Raw genomic sequence first — 16,181 nt, 5'->3', positions numbered from 1 at the left:
GCAAAACAAGGGATATTTTGCATGCACAATTTTTATGAACAACTGATGTGTTTTGCACATAATCGAATACACATCAACTTTTCTCCCATTGCAACGCACGGGCATTTGTGCTAGTCTCCCTAATAATAAAGCACGGATTGAGTCTCCGGATTCACCGTCATCCTCTATTTTTTTTACTTCTTGCGTACGTGATATTTTTGAGCGCTGTCGTTGAGCGTGCACCCTACGGTGCGTTTTTTTTGGGCCTGCATCCATCCGCCCCGCACCCGCTTGGGCCTCATGAAGCCGGCCCACCTACACGGGAAAGGCAAAAAAAACAGTGGCAAATTGTGTCGCTACCGGATCGAACTCACGACCTTGTAGGAAATTTCTAAGGCTGCAGTCAACCGAGCTAGAGAACGTTTCTGTTTAGTACCACATCGCTTTAGTACATCGCATATCCCCAGTTAAAATATGTGTGTAAAAACTGCACCTACGTGGAACCTGGCTGCTCGATGGATTATATTGCCGCAATGAGAAAACGCATGCACACAAATTGGCCCAATGACTCTGCATCTCTCAGAAAAATAGAGAAATACAGGAAGGGTAAGTCAAGGAAGGATTGAGAATTGTTGGGAAAATTAGGGACAAAAATATAAAAAAGGTAATTCAAGGAAGGATTGAAAATTGAGGACATAATAAAGGAAGGAACGGGAATTGAGGGAAAAGTCAATAATATAGGCTGAGAGAAATAATAAAGGAAGGAACGGGAATTGAGGGAAAAGTCAATAATATAGACTGAGAGAAATAATAAAGGAAGGAACGAGAATTGAGGGAAAATTGTGCCAAATTTCCATGATATCCGTAAGTGATGGGCTAATTAAACAGATTCCTAAAGGAACGAGAATTGAGGGAAAATTGTGCCAAATTTCCATGATATCCGTAAGTGATGGGCTAATTAAACAGATTCCTAAAGGAACGAGAATTGAGGGAAAATTGTGCCAAATTTCCATGATATCCGTACGTAGAGGCTAATCTTCTATTTAAGTGGTGGGCTAATTAAACAGATTCCTAAACTAGGAGCCACCCATGCCTATACGTGGTGGCTGCTATTTAGACAGATTGCTAAGACTGAATAATAATATTGAAAGCGCCAGTGTAATGCCGGGAATGAATACATGTTCAAACTTTAAGAAAAAAGTTATGTCCACGACTTTATTGGATGTTTTTTTCTCCATTGCGTCTTTGGTATGACCGAGTCGACCAACAGATGCCGGTCATTGACATGCTCCTCTGCTAGACATCGTCACGTAGAAGCTAGCCTCGCTCATCCCAGTGCCACCAGTCACAACACATGAGGAGTCGGACTCAAATTTCATGGTGTGTCCAACACGAACTACTCGATTTTCCCTACTATATTAGCCGAATGATAATAATTCTTTGCCCAACGTTCTTAGTTTAGCCGAACACGAAGGATGCTAAACCATCCATTTCTTGGGCCTGGCCAACCTTGCTTAGTAACAATTGGCAGGGCAGCTATCGACGACGAGGGTGGAAAAGTGGATAAGTGGAAACTTGATTCCAGTGTCATGTTCAAATAGAGAATGCCGACCTAAGGGTGAGGTCTTGCTCATGTTTATTTGGTTGGGGGCATGGAGGTGAGGTCTTACGCTATGCTCAATTGGTTGAGTTAGAATTTGTGGTGTTTGTTTTTTCCCGTTGCAACGCACGAGCATGTTTGCTAGTAATAATAATAATTTATCCCTAATAATAAAGCACGGATTGACTCCGTGGGTTCACCGTCACAATACGCTTTCTTCCTATGAATTTACATTTTCAATTTGAATTTAAAACATATACGCGAGGTGGTACTATACTAATTTTTTGCATATTGTGTTCCTGAAAAAACGATTGATGAGCGCTATGTGTGGTATGCGTCCCGCCTGGGCCACGAAGTCTCATTGGGCCTTGGCTCGTCTTGCTCATGTTTATTTGGTTGGGGGCATGGAGGTGAGGTCTTACGCTATGCTCAATTGGTTGAGTTAGAATTTGTGGTGTTTGTTTTTTCCCGTTGCAACGCACGAGCATGTTTGCTAGTAATAATAATAATTTATCCCTAATAATAAAGCACGGATTGACTCCGTGGGTTCACCATCACAATACGCTTTCTTCCTATGAATTTACATTTTCAATTTGAATTTAAAACATATACGCGAGGTGGTGCTATACTAATTTTTTGCACATTATGTTCCTGAAAAAACGATTGATGAGCGCTATGTGTGGTATGCGTCCCGCCTGGGCCACGAAGTCTTATTGGGCCTTGGCTCGTCTTGCTCATGTTTATTTGGTTGGGGGCATGGAGGTGAGGTCTTACGCTATGCTCAATTGGTTGAGTTAGAATTTGTGGTGTTTGTTTTTTTCCGTTGCAACGCACGAGCATGTTTGCTAGTAATAATAATAATTTATCCCTAATAATAAAGCACGGATTGACTCCGTGGGTTCACCGTCACAATACGCTTTCTTCCTATGAATTTACATTTTCAATTTGAATTTAAAACATATACGTGAGGTGGTGCTATACTAATTTTTTGCACATTGTATTCCTGAAAAAACGATTGATGAGCGCTATGTGTGGTATGCGTCCCGCCTGGGCCACGAAGTCTTATTGGGCCTTGGCTCGTCTTGCTCCACTCCATCAGCAGATCGTTAGAGAAACAACCTAAAAAATAACCCTAAACCCTGAACGCCAATACGAGAGGTCGAACTCCCGACCTGCCTACTTTCTCCCAAAGGCCATGCCCAACTGAGCCAACTCCTGATTGCGTGCAAAACAAGGATTTGATTCGTTACTAAATAGTACCACATCGCTCCTTTACAACCTATTCGACTAATTTATATATGTCTATGATCTAAAATTAGCAAGCCGCCTTGAGAATAAGGGAACGAATTAAGGAAGAAGAGAAAATCGATATATAGTAATAGTAAAGAAGGGAAAAGGGCGCGCTGAGAAGGATGAGATGAGGCTAATTACATGAAAAATAAAAAGAAAAAAATAGAAGCAATGTCACAGAAATAAGGAGTAAGGAAAGGGATGGAAAGAGAAAGGAAAAAGAAATGAAGGAGAGAAAAAGCGCTCTATCTACTCGTGGCTATGCGCTTTTTATTTTATTTTTCCACTTCCCTAACGTCCTCTTCAAGTCATCATTGTTTCTATTGGTTTCATTATCGGTTGTGTCGACCAGCTGCTTGCCTACACCAATTGCCAATAAACATATTTATTTGTGGGATAAATGTAATAGTGTTATATTGCGTTAATACAAATTTAGATATACATGTTCAAACCGGTGCTACCAACTAGCGGTGCTACCTAGCAATTAATATTAGCTAGATTACGAGCAAATTTATTTTTATTACGCTCAATTTCCAATGAAACAAACACATGCAGATCGAGGAACTTCATCTTCACAACAAGATGTCCACTACGGAACAAAATTATGTTTCCTTGCCGCAATTACTCTTTTGCTTGTGAGCTTTGGGAGGCTCCCTGCCATATGGATATACAAGATCAAGAAAAGTTTAGAAAAGCCATCTCAGTTTTTCCAAAAAATTAAAAGTATTTTTCCCACTTGAAACGTGGTTAGGGCTCGTACAATACATGCGCTAGGAATAAAATCCTGGCAGTTTTTGCATCGTCCTGGCTACTTTTCTGGCATCGACACATAGCCTAGAGTCGGACACTGAAAAAAGAATACACAGTGTAGCTGCTTGGGCCGTATGATTGTGCATGTTAATTTGCTCAAGATTTTAAACACTCTTGTTGGTGCCGGCCTTAGAGTGATATTTTTAACCTTTTCATCTGTTGGTCGTTAGCTATTAGTACCAATATCCATGTATGAAAACTAATTCCACCTGAGTTTGTCGGCTAATGCTAGCCTACATAGATAGTGTGTTATGTGATGGATCGACATGTGATGGATCGACACATCGTCTCGGGATTGATCACATTTTGGTGCATTGCAATAATGTAGACATCACAACTATCGTGGACAAAGGCGGGGAGAGGATAAGCTGCGAAACGACAAGGGCGTCTGATATTGATTTTCACCCGTTGCAACGCACGGGCCTTTTTGCTATCTTTCCCTAATAATAAAGTACGGATTGACTCCGTGGGTTCACCGTCACAATACGCTTCTTCCCGTAATTTTACGCTTTCAGTTTGAATTTAAAACATATACGCGAGGTGGTACTAAAACCGTTTCGTTCGAAAGCATCACGTTCGTTGTGTTCCTATTAACTTCGGTCTGCTGGTTGGGCTGTTGGGCCAGCTTGAGTACAACGCGAGAAAGGAAAACGTTCGCATCCACTTGGGCCCGTCCAAAAAAAGTTCCATACGTCGCCATCCCGTTTCGTTTGAAAGCATCACGTTCGATGCGTTCCTATTAACTTCGGTCTGCTGGTTGGGTCGTTGGGCCAGCTTGAGTACAACGCGAGAAAGGAAAACGTTCTCATCCACTTGGGCCCGTCCAAAAAAAGTTTCATACGTCGTTATCCTGTTCGCGGCCTTACGATCTTCTGATTTTTGTTTCTGATCCAGTCAGTTTTTGATAAAAAACGGAGGAGCGTTCCTTCTTTAGGATCGCTAGCGTGTTCGAGTCCGGCTTCTTCACCAAGTTGTAGGCGATAGCCCTTGCACCTTCAGATTTTGTTGGAAAGTATAGACGGCCGACACGTTAGAAACCTACGGGAAGACACGATAGGGGTTACGGGGCGTTGGGGAAGAGGGGGCTTGAATGGCAGGCACCCTGAACCGCTGCGGCCCGGCGCCGAGGCCGAAGCCAGCAAAGGGAGCTTTCATGGTTGGTGTCGTGGATGATTGCGCCGTGACGGGCAAGATGGAGCTCAAGTTTGGAGGAGGATCCGGTTGTGATCATAGTCAGAGGAGGAGCGGAGGACCATCCATGGCTGCAGCCTGCAGTGGCGAATCCACCGCACGTCAATGCGCCCGTCGTTGGTCGGTTGAACATAGCCGCGCGTCCAGCTCTCCACCGCCACCATCCTATTGTTCGCACATGAACAGTTGCGGCTGCCCTGCAGTTACGTGTTGCCTCCTACTCGCCGGCTCGCGTACGACGCGCCGAGAAAAAGCTGCCTCACGTGCGGTTCACCTCAAGAACCAGGTACGCGATGACTAGGCACTGCTGCAAACGACAGCATATGCCTCACCGGGTGTCTCAAACGCACACTCACACCATGGCCAGGTGGGGGTGGTAGTGTCCGACGCGAGCCTCTTCGATTCATGGCACCTTCTTCTCCTTCGCATGCACGGATGGCGCCCGCCCGCCATGGTTGCCACGCTCTACGGCAGCACCCGTGTCCCCTCCATCGTCCCCTACGAGGCCGCCTACACCTTCACGCCTAAGTAGGCCGCATCCCATCCGCACCTGCCGCTGCCTGCCTCCTCCTCCAAGCCGCCGGCACTGACCCAACAACTACACGCGTCCTCCTCGACCACCACAACAACCCACCACCCTGGGCAGGACTGCACGCGCCTCTGCAAAGACGAGGTCGCCTGCCCGTGCCGCACAGCCTCTGCCTCTCTGCTCTAGGGACTCCATCATCGGATTCACTATCGTGAGCGACGGCTAACTTGCCGACGACGAGCTCCACGCGCCGGAGTCATGGTTATTGGGTTAGGGGATTGTGGTTTTTTGTTTCCACCCGTTGCAACGCACGGGCTCTTTTGTGCTAGTCTCTCCTCTTTTCCTAATAATAAAGCACGGACTGACTCCGTGGGTTCACCGTCACAATACGTTTCTTCCCGTAAGTTTACGCTTTCACTTTAAATTTAAAACATGTACGCGAGGTGGTACTAAAAAACTGTTCATTGATCGCGTAGGTCAATTCATATAAGTCGCTGTTTTGTCCCTCCGGCTCGCTCGACTGGGCCGTGTTGATCGTTCTTGTCAACCGCGTGATGGGGCCTGGTCAAAATAAAAAAAAACGATGTAAAAAATACTTCACGTGAGTTTCAAACCCACGACCAAGGCCCTGGGGATGCGGCCGCAGATGTTGGTCATCTCCCGCGGGGGCACGCGGAAGCTGCTGAACCTGGAGGAGGTGGCGGCGGTGGGGGCGCACGTGGCGGTGTTCGCGGCGTTGGTGAACACGGTGGACGTGCTGTTGGCGGTGCACGTGGCCGGGCTGACGAACCAGATCTTCCAGCCGACGCAGGCGGTGGTGTTGCAGATCGTGCCGTGAGGGAACATGGACTGGATGGCCACCAACTTCTACGGGCAGCCGGCGCGGGACATACAGCTCCGGTACGTGGAGTACTATGTCGACGAGGAAGAGTCGAGGAGACGAGCCTCAAGGACAAGTACCCGAGGGAGCACCTGGTGTTCAACGACCCCAAGGCGCTGCACAAGCAGGGATGGCAGGCGCTCACCGAGACCATCATGAAGCAGGACGTGAAGGTGAACCTCACCAGGTTCCGCCCCTTCCTGCTCCAGGTCATCGACAAGCTGCAGGAGTAGCAGTGGCGGCGCCATCGTCTCCCTTGTCATCCCCGGCTCATACGTACACATGAAAAACTCATACGTACAAACCTAGCCGACCATCATGGACACCGGTTAATCCTATTTGGTGATTGTAGGAAAGTGACGATCTTTCAAGCCAACAACCAGGGGCATGAGTTCACGTCTTCAGGTATGTATATGCACATGATCTTCTAAAGTAGATGTTTATACAACTCCTGCCCAGTTTGATATTCGGTCTCTCATACTAGGAGTCGTTAATAAGCTTCAACTAATGAGATGGAACGATATTGCTTTTTAAGCAGTTAACCACAGGAAGAAACTGTTTTGTGACTATCGGCATCGAATAGAAACGAATGAAGTATCGATACTAGGAAAATGGATAATCAGGTGTCTCTAACAGGTGCTAGCATATATTGTTTGCATCTCAAGATGATCCGGTACACAGATTTCTTTCTCTGTGGTACGATCATCTTAATAGATCAGTAACCTGTATGAGAAACAATATGTTTGTTATTTTGATTATCATGATGATCGTCACTTTGTTAGGTACCAATGTATCTTTTGGACGTTGTATGTTTGTTATTTTGTCAGTATTATATATATTCTTAAACTTTATTATTCCTGACTACGATACATATAAATTCACTCGGTATAAAAATAGTAGTCTTGAAAATTTTGAGCACGTTGTTGTGTTGATGATAGCTGAACAACTTTGTTGCCACTGCTTGCAACCGTGCCATTGACCTCCCTCAGGGCTGCCCTTCTCAATTGTAATCTCTGCTTGCCCAAGTTAAGCTCCTCCATAGCAACGGCCCATCTTGATGGTGGCCTTCCATAAAAGCACTAAACCCAACCACAAAGCCGGCTCTGTATCCCATTATTTTTTGGTTTTCTCCCGTTGCAACGCACGGGAGCATTACATGTCCATGAATTATAAGTTGTGTGGAAGGGAGACCCGCGAGCGGTGTGGCCCAAATTTGACAAATATATATATTTTTCAGTCGAAAGGTACTTTTCGCCACAGGCCAAAATGGCCAAAATTTAGCCAAAATAATAATAGTTAAAAGGAAGGAGGATTGTGTGATCAAGAAATAAGGAAGGATTCAAACAGGTCAGATCCTTAAAAAGGAAGGATTGTGTAAGGCTACTTAAATAAGAAGGAAGTTTGATTGTCGTTTGAATATTTTTACGAATGTTGCTTTGGAGGGAAAGAAAATAAAAATGCGGCTAAAATATTTGACATTTTTATGTTGTATTTGTATATTAGTTAATGAGGTATTTCTTTAAGATCTTAGATTTTTGATTGTGCTTGCCGTTTGAAATATCAATTAATACTAGGAGCATTACAGGCCCATGAACTATAAGTTGGGGGAAGGGAGACTCGCGAAGCAATGTGGCCGAAATTTCATCAATATATATATATATATATATATATTTTTGGCCGAAAGGTTTCGGTATTTTCCATCCCAGGCGAAAATGGGCAAAATTTAGCTCAAATACGTTTTTTAACCAAAAATCAAAACACAGCTCCCGTTGCAACGCACGGGCACTTGTGCTAGTCTATCCCTAATAATAAAGCACGGATTGACTCCGTGGGTTCACCGTCACAATACGCTTTCTTTCTGTGAATTTACGCTTTCGGTTTAAATTAAAAACATATATGTGAGGTGGTACTAATTCGGGGAACCACGTCCCCAAATTTTCGTACGTACATGATCTGTCGTCCGCACTACTACCTGGGCCTTGCCCTAAGATCGTCTCACATGGCTGAAGCGTTGCCACTTGGGCCTCAGCCCGTCCGTCCATCCGCTGGGCAGTGGCCCAAAAATCTGCTAAAAATAATTATTCATTTTTGCATAAAACCCCTGTCATTTGGAATATTCAACCCGCAGTGCTCCTTCCCCTCAGTGTATCTTATCCGCTTCCTTTCCAGAGCGGCGGTGGAGGACAAGAAGCTGAAGGGCGGCGCGGCGCTCTCCGACTTATGCCTCCACACCACCTACGTGTTGATGAGGACATCAATACCATTGTTACACCCACAGCCCCAACTGTTACATATACTGGACCAATTACTAGAGCTCGCGCACGCCAATTAAATTACCAGGTACTTTCGTTTCTTGGTAATGATTCTAATGTTCATGAGATTATGATGCTGCCTAAATTGGATACATTTGTTTTGCTTACAAATGAAGGGCCTAGCTTGGAGAAGGATGAACATTGGAGCAAGAACACGCATGGAGTTGATGGCATGCGCAAGAGGATCAAGAACGGAGTTACAAGTGATGATTTCAGGACTTTGAAGCCGCCATAAGGAGTGCATGAAGCCTTGGACGAAATATACAAGATGCCACTTCATAATATTCGTCCATAGGCTATTCTAGGTGCTGCACCACCTTATTAATGGGCCAGGCCCATGTAATTTCGAAATACTTAAGTATAGGCTATTTTTAGAGTCCATATGTGTGGGGAAACAAGAGTTAGGGTTGGTTTCGGACCCCACCCTCAAGGGCCACGAAATTCCCCCCTCTTCCTCCATATATACAGCCCTTAGGGCGTCGTTTAGACTTTGGGTTTTGTTTAGATTAAAAGTTCGCCATAGCTGCAACTTCGCGTACTTCGTTTGTGTCCAACGACCAGACCAAGACGTCACAGAACCCCACCTTGATCAATAAAGCTTTCATCTTATATTCGCAATATCCCGATTGCAATCTCAGTTTCTTGCTTGTTCTTCGTTTGCTCGCAGGAAACAGACCCTCGTGGTCAGGTTGATCGTGCTCCGGCGTGGTCAATAACCCTCGGAAGTTGGTTTAGCGATTGCTAAGGCGCGACGTCTCGCACGTTCGTAGTCGGATCGTCAAGGTCGACTCCCACAGAAAATGATAGCCACCATCTCATCGAAACATCGGGACACCTTAGCCTCTATCAAGTGGTATCATATTTCCAGGTTGCTCGGTGAGATTTTACAGTTTTTCATAGATTAGATCGAGTCTGTTCTTCATACCTAGAGTCCACGAAAAAGCCAGAAAAAAATTAGGGTTAGTTCATCATATCCGAACCAATCTGAGCCTTTGCATAATCTTTTTAGGGTTTTTGCTTTGTTGAATTTGCGGTTGCATCGTCGTGTCAAGTTGCTGGTCTTAGAGTCTAGTCTTTTAGAGTTTCGAGTTCTGGTCATAAGTTGTCACGCTGCCTCCGCACCATCATCATCGCCCATCTACCACTTTTGCTTATCCGCCACCGCTCTGAATCCATATCCATATACCACCACCAATCCGTATCCATATACCACCACCAATCTGTATCCATATACCACCACCGCTACCATATACCACCACCGCTACCATATACCACAACCATATATCCACCACCAATCCGAGTTCTTAGGCAGTTTTTAGGCAGTTTGGAGACCCCCGGACAGTTTTTAGGCCAAAATCGACTACCTCCACGTCGGGAAACAGCCCTCCGCCGAGCGAGCCGTGTCCCTCTTCAGTCGGGCCAAACTGCTGGTGCTGCTGTTGATACTTCTGTGGCTTCTACTGCTGATGTGGAGGAGGATGATTATGTGGGAGATTATGAGGATGAGGTTGATCAAAATCAGAACTACGTGCCACCACCAGCACAGCAACCACCAGGTCGTCCACATGCAAATATGGCAATGGTAGGGCTCACCCTCAGGTACGAGATCATGACCATCTCCCTAAACTAAAATTGAATATTGCACCATTTGAGGGTAGATATGTTCCTGATATATATCTTACTTGGGAGTTAGAAACTGAACAACGATTTACATGTTTACAATATCCCGAGGAGAGACGTGTTCCTGCTGCTGTTTGTGCATTCACTAGTTTTGCATGTGTTTGGTGGTCTAAGCATTGTAGATTATATCCTATTCCGGCTACTTGGGCTGCTTTGAAAACTGCTATGCGTATTCGTTGGGTTCCACCATATTATCAACGTGAATTACTTCAAAAATTGCAGCGCTTAAGACAGGGAAAAAATTCTGTAGAAGAATATTACCAGGAATTACAAACTGGCATGATTAGATGTGGTATTGTTGAGGAGAATGAAGCTATGCTTGCACGTTTTATGGGTGGATTAAATAGAGAGATTCAGACGATTCTAGAGTATAAGGAGTATACTAATATCACTCGTTTATTCCATCTTGCTTGTAAAGCTGAACGTGAAGTGCAGAATCGACAGGCATTGGCGCGGACTAACTTTTCTGCAGGTCGACCTTCATCATGGACACCACGTGCATCATCTACTTCCACACGTTCTGCTACACCGGCGCCTCCGTCGGCTGCCACCTCCAACCGTGATACAATAAAGTAGGCACAATCACCACTATCTGCCAAGAGCACACCTTCTGGGCCTGCAAAGAGCTCTTCTTCATCCATGGCATCAACAGGGCAAACACATGATATTATTTGTCGACGTTGCAAGGGTGGAGGTCATTATGCGAGAGAATGCCTATCTAAGCGTGTGATGATTGTTACTGAGGATGGTGGGTATGAGTCCGCTAGTGACTATGATGAGGAGACTTTGGCTCTTATTACACGTGAAGAACACAGTGGAGACAATTCTGATCATGAGACGCAATACATGGCTCCTGAAGATGCTGAAAGGTATGAATGTTTAGTTGCTCAACGTGTTTTGAGTGTGCAGGTTACACAAGCTGAGCAAAATCAGAGGCATAATTTGTTCCATGCAAAGGGAGTTGTGAAGGAACGTTCTGTTCACGTGATCATAGATGGAGGGAGCTGCAATAACTTGGCTAGCATGGAGATGGTGGAGAAGCTATCTCTCACCACAAGACCACATCCACATCCTTACTACATCCAATGGTTCAACAACAGCGGCAAGGTTAAGGTAACATGTATTGTTCGTGTGCATTTTAGTATCTCTACATATGCTGATTATGTTGATTGTGATGTGGTACCTATGCAAGCATGTTCCTTATTACTTGGTAGACCATGGCAATTTGATAAAAAATCTGTACACCATGGTAGAAACAATCAGTATACTCTTGTTCATAATGATAAAAATATTACTTTGCTTCCTATGACTCCTGATTCCATTTTGAAAGATGATATTAATAGAGCTAATAAAGCAAAACAGGAGACAAATAAGAGTGAAAATCAGATTGTGGCAAAAGAATTTGAGCACCAAATGAAGCCTAATAATAAACCATCTACTGTTGTTTCTGAAATTAAATTGAAAAGTGCATGTTTACTTGCCACCAAATCTGATATTGATGAGCTAGATTTTAGCAAATCTGTTTGCTATGCTTTTGTGTGCAAAGAGGCATTATTTTCATTCGAGGACGTGTCTTCCTCTTTGCCCCCTGCTGTCACTAACATTTTGCAGGAGTTCGCTGACGTCTTTCCACAAGACGTGCCACCGGGATTACCACCTATTCGAGGGATTGAGCATCAAATTGACTTAATTCCCGGTGCTTCGCTACCCAACCGTGCACCATACCGTACCAATCCAGAGGAAACGAAGGAGATTATGCGTCAAGTACAAGAACTGCTCGACAAAGGTTATATACGCGAATCCCTTAGTCCTTGTGCTGTTCCTATCATTTTAGTGCCGAAAAAGCATGGTACGTCGCGTATGTGCGTTGATTGATTGTAGAGGCATTAATAATATTACTATTCGTTATCGTCATCCTAGTCCTAGGCTAGATGATATGCTTGATGAATTGAGTGGCTCTACAATATTCTCCAAAGTTGATTTGCATAGTGGATACCATCAAATTCGTATGAAATTGGGTGATGAATAGAAAACAGCATTTAAAACTAAGTTTGGATTATATGAGTGGTTAGTCATGCCTTTTGGGTTAACTAATGCACCTAGTACTTTCATGAGGTTAATGAACGAAGTTTTACGTGCTTTCATTGGACGATTGGTGGTAGTTTACTTTGATGACATATTGATTTATAGCAAATCTTTGGAGGAACATTTACGTGCTGTTTTTATTGCTCTACGTGATGCACGTTTGTTTGGAAACCTTGGAAAGTGCACCTTTTGCACCGACCGAGTATCTTTTCTTGGCTATGTTGTTACTCCACAGGGAATTGAAGTTGATAAAGCCAAGATTGAAGCTATTGAGAGTTGGCCGCAGCCCAAAACGGTCACACAAGTGAGGAGTTTCCATGGCCTCGCTGGTTTCTATAGGCGTTTTGTGAGAGATTTCAGCACCATTGCTGCATCTCTCAACGAGCTTACAAAGAAGGATGTGCCTTTTGTTTGGGGTACCGCACAGGAAGAAGCTTTCACGGTATTGAAAGATAAGTTGACACATGCTCCTTTACTCCAACTTCCTAATTTCAATAAGACTTTTGAGCTTGAATGTGATGCTAGTGGAATTGGATTAGGAGGTGTGTTATTACAAGATGGAAAACCTGTTGCATACTTTTCTGAAAAATTGAGTGGGCCTAGTCTGAACTATTCTACTTATGATAAAGAATTATATGCTCTTGTTCGGACCTTAGAAACATGGCAACATTATTTATGGCCCAAGGAATTTGTTATACATTCCGATCATGAATTTTTGAAACACATTAAAAGTCAAGCAAAACTGAACCGTAGACATGCTAAATGGGTTGAATTCATTGAGACTTTCCCTTATGTCATTAAACACAAGAAGGGTAAAGAAAATGTTATTGCTGATGCCTTGTCTCGTCGTTATACTATACTTTCACAACTTGACTTTAAAATATTTGGTTTGGAGACCATCAAAGATCAATATGTTCATGATGCTGAATTTAAAGATGTATTGCAGAATTGTAAGGAAGGGAGAACTTGGAACAAGTTCGTTCTTAACGATGGATTTGTGTTTCGTGCTAACAAGCTATGCATTCCAGCTAGCTCCGTTCGTCTTTTGTTGTTGCAGGAGGCGCATGGAGGAGGATTAATGGGACACTTTGGCGTCAAGAAGACGGAGGATATACTTGCTACACATTTCTTTTGGCCAAAGATGAGACGGGATGTTGAACGTTTTGTTGCTCGCTGCACTACATGTCAAAGAGCTAAGTCACGACTCAATCCTCATGGTTTATATATGCCTTTGCATGTACCTAGTGTTCCTTGGGAGGATATATCTATGGACTTTGTTTTAGGTTTACCTCGAACAAAGAAGGGGAGGGATAGCATATTTGTTGTCGTGGATAGGTTCTCGAAAATGGCACACTTTATACCATGTCATAAAAGCGATGATGCTGTTAATGTTGCTGATTTGTTCTTTCGTGAAATTATTCGCTTACATGGTGTGCCAAATACTATTGTTTCAGATCGTGATACTAAATTTCTTAGCCACTTTTGGAGATGTTTATGGGCTAAGTTGGGGACTAAGCTGCTTTTTAGTACTACTTGTCACCCCCAAACTGATGGACAAACTAAAGTAGTCAATAGAACATTGTCTACTATGCTTAGGGCTGTTTTGAAGAATAACAAGAAAATGTGGGAAGAATGCTTGCCTCATATTGAATTTGCTTATAATCGTTCATTGCATTTTACTACTAAGATGTGCCCTTTTGAAATTGTGTATGGTTTCCTACCTCGTGCACCAATTGATTTGTTGCCTCTTCCATCTTCAGAGAAGCTTAATTTTGATGCTAAAGAACGTTCTGAATTGATTGTAAAAATGCATGAGTTAACTAAGGAAAACATTGAGCGTATGAATGCTAAATATAAACTTGCTGGAGATAAGGGTAGAAAACATGTTGTGTTTGCGCCTGGAGATCTTGTTTGGTTACATTTGCGTAAAGATAGATTTCCTAATCTGCGCAAATCAAAGCTAATGCCACGTGCTGATGGTCCTTTTAAGGTGTTAGAGAAAATAAATGATAATGCATATAAACTTGAGCTACCTATAGATTTTGGGGTTAGTCCCACTTTTAACATTGCAGATTTGAAGCCTTATTTGGGTGAGGAAGGACATCAATACCATTGTTACACCCACAGCCCCTACTGTTACATATACTGGACCAATTACTAGAGCTCGCGCACGCCAATTAAATTACCAGGTACTTTCGTTTCTTGGTAATGATTCTAATGTTCATGAGATTATGATGCTGCCTAAATTGGATACATTTGTTTTGCTTACAAATGAAGGGCCTAGCTTGGAGAAGGATGAACATTGGAGCAAGAACACGCATGGAGTTGATGGCATGCGCAAGAGGATCAAGAACGGAGTTACAAGTGATGATTTCAGGACTTTGAAGCCGCCATAAGGAGTGCATGAAGCCTTGGACGAAATATACAAGATGCCACTTCATAATATTCGTCCATAGGCTATTCTAGGTGCTGCGCCACCTTATTAATGGGCCAGGCCCATGTAATTTCGAAATACTTAAGTATAGGCTATTTTTAGAGTCCATATGTGTGGGGAAACAAGAGTTAGGGTTGGTTTCGGACCCCACCCTCAAGGGCCACGAAATTTCCCCCTCTTCCTCCATATATACAGCCCTTAGGGCGTCGTTTAGACTTTGGGTTTTGTTTAGATTAAAAGTTCGCCATAGCTGCAACTTCGCGTACTTCGTTTGTGTCCAACGACCAGACCAAGACGTCACAGAACCCCACCTTGATCAATAAAGCTTTCATCTTATATTCGCAATATCCCGATTGCAATCTCAGTTTCTTGCTTGTTCTTCGTTTGCTCGCAGGAAACAGACCCTCGTGGTCAGGTTGATCGTGCTCCGGCGTGGTCAATAACCCTCGGAAGTTGGTTTAGCGATTGCTAAGGCGCGACGTCTCGCACGTTCGTAGTCGGATCGTCAAGGTCGACTCCCACAGAAAATGATAGCCACCATCTCATCGAAACATCGGGACACCTTAGCCTCTATCAAGTGGTATCATATTTCCAGGTTGCTCGGTGAGATTTTACAGTTTTTCATAGATTAGATCGAGTCTGTTCTTCATACCTAGAGTCCACGAAAAAGCCAGAAAAAAATTAGGGTTAGTTCATCATATCCGAACCAATCTGAGCCTTTGCATAATCTTTTTAGGGTTTTTGCTTTGTTGAATTTGCGGTTGCATCGTCGTGTCAAGTTGCTGGTCTTAGAGTCTAGTCTTTTAGAGTTTCGAGTTCTGGTCATAAGTTGTCACGCTGCCTCCGCACCATCATCATCGCCCATCTACCACTTTTGCTTATCCGCCACCGCTCTGAATCCATATCCATATACCACCACCAATCCGTATCCATATACCACCACCAATCTGTATCCATATACCACCACCGCTACCATATACCACCACCGCTACCATATACCACAACCATATATCCACCACCAATCCGAGTTCTTAGGCAGTTTTTAGGCAGTTTGGAGACCCCCGGACAGTTTTTAGGCCAAAATCGACTACCTCCACGTCGGGAAACAGCCCTCCGCCGAGCGAGCCGTGTCCCTCTTCAGTCGGGCCAAACTGCTGGTGCTGCTGTTGATACTTCTGTGGCTTCTACTGCTGATGTGGAGGAGGATGATTATGTGGGAGATTATGAGGATGAGGTTGATCAAAATCAGAACTACGTGCCACCACCAGCACAGCAACCACTAGGTCGTCCACATGCAAATATGGCAATGGTAGGGCTCACCCTCAGGTACGAGATCATGACCATCTCCCTAAACTAAAATTGAATATTGCACCATTTGAGGGTAGATATGT

At 44.0% G+C, this 16,181-nt stretch overlaps 1 pseudogene; it reads left to right on the top strand.

The window, feature by feature from the left end:
- The first annotated feature begins 6,033 nt into the window (after window positions 1-6,033).
- Window positions 6,034-6,541, top strand: LOC125555858 (beta-1,2-xylosyltransferease XAX1 pseudogene; annotated as a pseudogene).
- Window positions 6,542-16,181: the final 9,640 nt, after the last annotated feature.

Source organism: Triticum urartu, chromosome 5A, assembly GCF_056163025.1.
Source record: "Triticum urartu cultivar PI428250 chromosome 5A, HENAU_Tu73, whole genome shotgun sequence".
In the NCBI taxonomy this organism is placed as follows: domain Eukaryota; kingdom Viridiplantae; phylum Streptophyta; class Magnoliopsida; order Poales; family Poaceae; genus Triticum; species Triticum urartu.
Note: the sequence above shows the minus strand (reverse complement) of the source record. Positions and strands in the feature narration are given on the sequence as shown.